This window comes from Astatotilapia calliptera, chromosome 23 (genome assembly GCF_964374335.1).
Source record: "Astatotilapia calliptera chromosome 23, fAstCal68.1, whole genome shotgun sequence".
NCBI classification, from domain to species: Eukaryota; Metazoa; Chordata; class Actinopteri; order Cichliformes; family Cichlidae; genus Astatotilapia; species Astatotilapia calliptera.
Window position 1 is genome coordinate 36785233 of NC_137443.1, and position 7519 is coordinate 36792751.

Sequence of the window (7519 nt, forward strand, 5' to 3'; positions counted from 1 at the left end):
TCACCCGTTGCCTACTGGTGGTGGTCAGAGGGCCCGGTGGCGCCAGTGTCCGGCATCCTCGCCTCTGTCAATGCACCCCAGGGTGGCTGTGGTTACAAGGTAGCTTGCCATCACCAGTGTGTGAATGGGTGGATGACTGGATGTGTAAAAGCACTTTGGGGTCCTTAGGGACTAGTAAAGCGCTATACAAATACAGGCCATTTAGATTTAATATACATTTTTCCTTAACCTGTGACCAGTGTTTGTATGACTTTCTATTTATTGAATTTGTCTTTTTCCAAAGGGGCTATGTTCGTATAGCATTGATTATAGATTGATTTATAGAATATTCTATTTCTATAAATTTGGTAAAAAAGTACTTTTAAATAGAGTCAAATTGTGTCCCTGTTTCCCAATAGTGTATTCCCTTCTATTCCCTACTACTCTCTCCTTAAAATATACTAAATGTACTAAATTTATAACACACCTGATGTGATTTTGGACTTAGAAACAACGCTACCTTCGCTTCATTTTAATACATTTATTTCAATGGACTTTTGGGAAGAATTGTGAACATTGACTTTTCTCTGTGGGGTGTAGTCTTTGATGATTGAGCATTTCATTAATTAGCCAGCCAGAATGCCGAAGATGGCAACTTGCCGACAGAGATGAGGCATAAGCAGGTAAGCATATTGGTCATGTATGCAAATTAGAGCATGTTTAATTAGATAATACCCCATTTGCATTTTTAAACATAATATTTCAGAAAAACTTGCAGCACACAGAAAAATAAATAAATAACTCCTAATATAAGAAATCAAATGGGGAAGTTTAGTGTTGATGTCTGTTAATTAGAATGTATAACCTTAACTCGTGTTTTTGAGTAATTTTGGAATACAAATCTTCAAAAGCAGTTTTGCAATTTATTTTTCTCTTACTGAACTTTTTTTTCCTTTTGCAAAACTTTTAAATTCAATAGCATTAACATACTTCCAACTTTTCTGTTTCCTAACTATATTTTGAAGGCTTTTCACAGAGGGGCTTGTTCATGTATCCGTCTGCCTATCAGTCTCATTTATAGAACATTTTATTACCAAAACGATGGCTAAGTTGACTTTTGCAGGATGTTGACAGGATTTTCTGATTTATCGAGTCAAAAAAACAGATATTTAAAATCCTTTCTGTAAAAAAACAAACAAATAAAAAAACATTGAATATAATTCACCAACGAACTGAAACAAAAACTTCCGTGCTGTCGTTATCCAGTGTTCAGATCTGGAAAAGACATGCAAATTTGCACATATTTAGATACATAATGACTGGTTTGCATATTTGAAAATGAAATTTAAAAAAGGGGGGCAGTACAAAAAGAACAAATGTCTTAAGTAATTAACTGGGGAAACTTCATGTTGATGTTAATGCTTGATGAAAATTTGTTTTCCTGTTATGAATGTTTACAACACATATTTTCAAAGGCTGCTTTCTCAAATCTGTTTTTCTTATTCTGAGGAGGAAATCCTAACTTCAGCAGGACTATTATAGATTTCCACTTTTATATTTGTCTACATTCTGAAGTTTTCTACAGAAAGGTTTTTTCATATAAAATTGAGAGCCTGATTTCCTGAACACTTTGCCACTAAAAAGATGGAAAAATCAGTTTTCCCAAGGCTGTTGACAAGATTTTCATAATTTAAAGAGTTATCTATAATCCTCTGGCTGTGAAAACCTTAAACTCTTGCTTCATTTCAAACAAGTCTGTCTCCTTCTCCTTACCCACAACTTGTCATGTGAGATGGCTGCCCTGAATTTGATTCTGCTGGTGGTTTCTTCCTGTTAAAATTTTTTTCTTCCCACTTTCGCCATGTGGTTGCTCACAGGCGGTCGATTGTTGGCCTTTTATCTGTTTTGTAGGGTATTTACCTTACAATATAATGCGCCTCAGGTGACTGTTGTTGTGCTTTGACAATATATAAAACTGAAGTGAATTGAATTTTTTAGCACACAGATATCATCCTGTCTTTATCCAATATTCATTATGCAGTGGTATACCTAATGCAATCAATCAATCAATCAATCAATCAATCAATCAATCAATCAATCAATTAAGGCTTTATTCGCCACGTGCAGGTTGCCCTGCAGTGAAATAGGGCCCCCCGACCTTACACACACAACACAGACATCACATGGGCATACAGGTCGGCGATCGGTAGCGTTACAGAAAACAAACACTGAAATATACACTACAATGGGAAAGTACAAGAGGAAAAAAGAGACCTCTACTCATGCTGGGCTCCTGGGAGGACAGCATGAGAACAGGAAACAAAAAAACTCCTCTGCACAAAAAAGCACATAAATGTCCACAGCACAACATTATGGAACATTTGACAAGCCACAGGGTCGGGTGGGGGGTGAGGAGTAATCCGAAGCAAACACAGCAGCCATCCTGCCACTGCGCTACCATTCCAGCGCGGGCTCAGACCCGCCGTGTTCCCAGGAGGGAACAAGCATCGAAGGCGTTTGGAAAGGGAGGGGGGATGAGTGTGTGCATATCAGTGTATATGTATGTGTGTGCGTGTCCAGAGTTCAGCTGAGACAGTGTCCTTCGCCCTGCTAGGCTAAGTAAACAGTCTTCCAGCCCACCCAGGTGGCCTTGCATGGAATGGGAAGGAAAAGTGTAAACACAGTCGTTATCAGGGTGTTTTTGTTCGGCTCCAGCCTTGCCCCCGCAGCTGGCGCCAAAAGGGTATCCGCATGAAGTGATGGTGGTTTTTACTTTAGTGCGAACAGCTCATATGAATTTCAAAGAAGTTCTACAGTCCAACACTGGTCTCTCAATCTCCCGTTGGAGAGCCGCGAGCTTGACCATACTTGCGTTCTGTGATGTTGTCATTCTTGTGCTCAAAGAGCCGATTCTGAGAACTCACGACAGTGTGCCTCCCCGAGATGTCATCCAATTTGCGCTCAGATATTATTCCAAGCTAGCCCTTCTGAGATGTAATCCAGTCTGCAGTCAGAGATCTTATTCTGAGTATTCACAGCAGCCGTAGCCTTTCCAAGATCTTATCCGTGCTGCACTCAATGAGCCCATTTTGAGAAACTCACGCCTCTCCCATCGTTTCAATCCCAGCGGGCAGCTTTGTGGGGGTTTGAACAGCTGGTTCCGCTTCCTTAATTCTCTGATAAACTCAGGGCCAAGCCAGCTCCGAACAGCAAGAACCCTATTACCATGGTTCCGAATAGGTAGATATCTTCAGCACTCAGGCTCACCCAAGCCAAAACTTCTCGTTGAGAAAGGGGTGTCAATTGCATTTAGGGACCAGTTGATCAAATCCATAATTCCTCTTTTAGGTTTTAGAGAACAGACTGTGAGAGAGTGTTCCAGGGAAAAGTAATACAAGAAAACACGAGACTAGACAAGGACATAAGAGGCTAAGCAGGGACGCTAAGGGAGAGGAGGAGGAGGAGAAAAGTGCGACCGCCTTCGTCAAGAGCAAGACCAGACGAATGCAATGTAGTATATGATGATGACTCATTTGTATATTCAAACCTAACATTTCAAAAACATTGCAACAGAAATAGCATCTATACACTTTAATACCAAAAGCATTTGCTTGTCTGCCTTCACATGCATATGAGCTTGAGCAACATTTTTAGTCCACAGGGTTTAAAAGGATGTTAGTCCACCCTTTACAGCTATAAGAGCTTCAACCCAGTTTTTCACAAACTTAGGATTCTGTTTATGGACATTTTTGATTTTCTTCCAGAATCACATTTGTGAGGTCAGACACTGATGTTGGATGAGAAGTACTGCCTCACACTCTCTGCTCTACTTCATCCCAAAGCTGTTCTATCAGGTTTCTAATCGTATCAATTTAATACGTCACTAAAATGGATTTTAATGAGTTTTTGAGTTCTTTTTCCAGAGTGGATTGGAATGATTGTACAACATACATCTTGATAATGATGAATCACCAGCTGGTGACCACATGTCACAAGGCTGATGATTTTTGAAAAAAACAAGAATTAGGTGCACGCATTTGAATTTATTTTGAAATATCTCTAATCCACATAAGGTCAAAATTATAACTATTCCTAAATACTGAAGAAGTAATTACTGTTCATCCAGACCTAGAAATTCCTGCTGAAACTTTACCTTAATTTTATTTTACTTATTTCAACAGACCTTTAGGAGGAATTGCAATGAAAGGCTCAGAGTGGAATGCTGTTCTCCACGGGGTGTAGTCTTTGATGATTGAGCATTTCATTAATTAGCCTGTCAGACTGCAGACGATGGCGACTTGCAGAGGCGTAGGTGTATCATGCAGGGAGAGGAATAATATGAACCCAGATGAGAGGAGAGATGACACGTCCATCAACCAGTAATTCCAAGTCACTTGTGTGAGAAGTCGCAGAATGTTTACTGCTAATGCGGCCAGCATTGAGTTGAAAGATTTTAATTTGTAGTTTAAACTCTCAAAATTTTAGTCACAGTTTTTTTTCCAAATTAGCTGCATGAAGATTTAATTACTGTCTGCCCTAATGTGGCCAGAATCAGGACTATAATTTACCGTATGTGGTTACTTACCCGTGAAATGAAGGGAAATAAACCTTACCATCGAAGTGCTTTTCAAGCAAAGTTTTCTTTCAGAAGAGGTGGAAGAACACTAGCACATATTCAGTTTGGTCTAAGAGGAAATAGGATTATGACAGGAATAATCACATGTAACTATCAGCAATCCATCAATGCTATAAATTTAGGTATTCTGATATGGGAACACTGGTACAAGCCATTTCCACTGTTAATATTTTTCCATATCTTATCAACCATCACCTTTCTACAGAGGTAATTGTTCATTGGGAAACATATTAAAGTGATCTGACAAACCCTGAAGGTTCTGCTTTAGTGAGATTGTGTAACTATATAAGCTCTGAATGCTGAGTGATGTCAGAGAATGGATTCATAATCTTGAAAATTACAGTTTTTATAACTACAGCATAACACTGTTTTTTTAAGTGTACAACTAAGCAAAAAAGTTTTTTTTTATTTTAAACATACACACATTCATTCATTTATTTCAAGATTGCTCTACTTTGTAGCTCTAAATACTTCATGTGATTAATGCTGAGATGTTAATTTAGTTCACAAATGTAGTAGAGTGCTCCATTTGTTCAGCAGTTTTCCCTCAATAAGTTGCTAAGTCATTATGAGAGACTAAAAATAACAATGCTAACAGTTTAGGGGACATGCTGCACATACACAAGTTACTGCGTGAAGGGATTGTATGTAAGTGAGTAACTTTATGTAAGAAATGATTAGTCTGCATCAGTTAGAGAAAATATTGTGACTGACTTTCAGAAAGCTTAAAACTATCCAATAGTAGGTCTACATATTGTCTAATTGCTACAGACATCTACCTCCTAGCTCTTGAGGAAATGACCATTTCAACCTGCAATTTTGTAAAAAGTGGAGAGACTCGACGACTGTTAAAATCTCTGTTGCATGAGAAAGAACAATGTTTTTAAGCTTTTCCTCTCTTCTGTTCCAAGTACAGAAAGTCCTGATGATTTTAGCACTGCTTCTGTGTAACAGTGTGACACCATTCAAGTCTGCTCATTTATGTCTATTCTCCATTGCCCACTCCTGAACTCAAGAAGCACCATGGGAAAGCTTGTGGATGGTGTAAAACACAACCCAAGAAGAGTCTATAATGATTGTTACTATATCTATTTCAGACCCAGGTCTGACATTCTTTTTAAGGCAAATCTAACCTTCCCTGAATTAGAAATATTTAATTTGTATAACCATGTGCCTCAAATATTGGTGTGTTTGTGTAAAAATATCTATTAAACTCGAAAACCAAGGATCTTCAGTTCATATAAAAAAGTATTTAGTCAGCCACCGATTGTGCAAGTTCCCCCACTTAAAATGATGACAGAGGTCAGTAATTTGCACCAGAGGTACACTTCAACTGTGAGAGACAGAATGTGAAAAAAAAATCCATGAATTCACATGGTAGGATTTGTAAAGAATTTATTCGTAAATTAGGGTGGAAAATAAGTATTTGGTCACCTCAAACATGGAAAATCTCTGGCTCTCACAGACCTGTAACGTCTTCTGTAAGAAGCTTTTCTGTCCCCCACTCGTTACCTGTATGAATGGCACCTGTTTGAACTCATCATCTGTATAAAAGACACCTGTCCACAGCCTCAAACAGTCAGACTCCAAACTCTGCCATGGCCAAGACCAAAGAGCTCTCGAAGGACACCAGGAAAAGTATTGTAGACCTGCACCAGACTGGGAAGAGCGAATCTACAATAGGCAAGCAGCTTGGTGTGAAAAAATCAACTGTGGGAGCAATCATCAGAAAATGGAAGACATACAAGACCACTGATAATCTCCCTCGATCTGGGGCTCAGCGCAAGATCTCATCCCGTGGGGTCAAAATGATCATGAGAACGGTGAGCAAAGCTCCCAGAACCACACGGGGGGACCTGGTGAATGACCTGCAGAGAGCTGGGACCAAAGTAACAAAGGTCACCATCAGTAACACACTACAACGGCAGGGAATCAAATCCCGCAGTGCCAGACGTGTTCCGCTGCTGAAGCCAGTGCATGTCCAGGCCCGTCTGAAGTTTGCCAGAGAGCACATGGATGATACAGCAGAGGATTGGGAGAATGTCATGTGGTCAGATGAAACCAAAGTAGAACTTTTTGGTATAAACTCAACTCGTCGTGTTTGGAGGAAGAAGAATACTGAGTTGCATCCCAAGAACACCATACCTACTGTGAAGCATGGAGGTGGAAACATCATGTTATGGGGCTGTTTTCCTGCCAAGGGGACAGGACGACTGATCCGTGTTAAGGACAGAATGAATGGGGCCATGTATCGTGAGATTTTGAGCCAAAACCTCCTTCCATCAGTGAGAACTTTGAAGATGAAACGAGGCTGGGTCTTCCAACATGACAATGATCCAAAACACACCGCCCGGGCAACAAAGGAGTGGCTCCGTAAGAAGCATTTGAAAGTCCTGGAGTGGCCTAGCCAGTCTCCAGACCTCAACCCCATAGAAAATCTGTGGCGGGAGTTGAAAGTCCATGTTGCTCGGCGACAGCCTCAAAACATCACTGCTCTCGAGAAGATCTGCATGGAGGAATGGGCCAAAATACCAGCTACTGTGTGTGCAAACCTGGTAAAGACCTATAGTAAACGTTTGACCTCTGTTATTGCCAACAAAGGTTATGTTACAAAGTATTGAGTTGTATTTTTGTTATTGACCAAATACTTATTTTCCACCCTGATTTACGAATAAATTCTTTACAAATCCTACCATGTGGATTCATGGATTTTTTTTTCACATTCTGTCTCTCACAGTTGAAGTGTACCTCTGGTGCAAATTACTGACCTCTGTCATCATTTTAGGTGGGGGAACTTGCACAATCGGTGGCTGACTAAATACTTTTTTGCCCCACTGTAGAAAGGCCACAAATGCAGACAGTGCTGAGTCTATGGTTTAATTCCTGCCAAGCTGGAGTTTTACT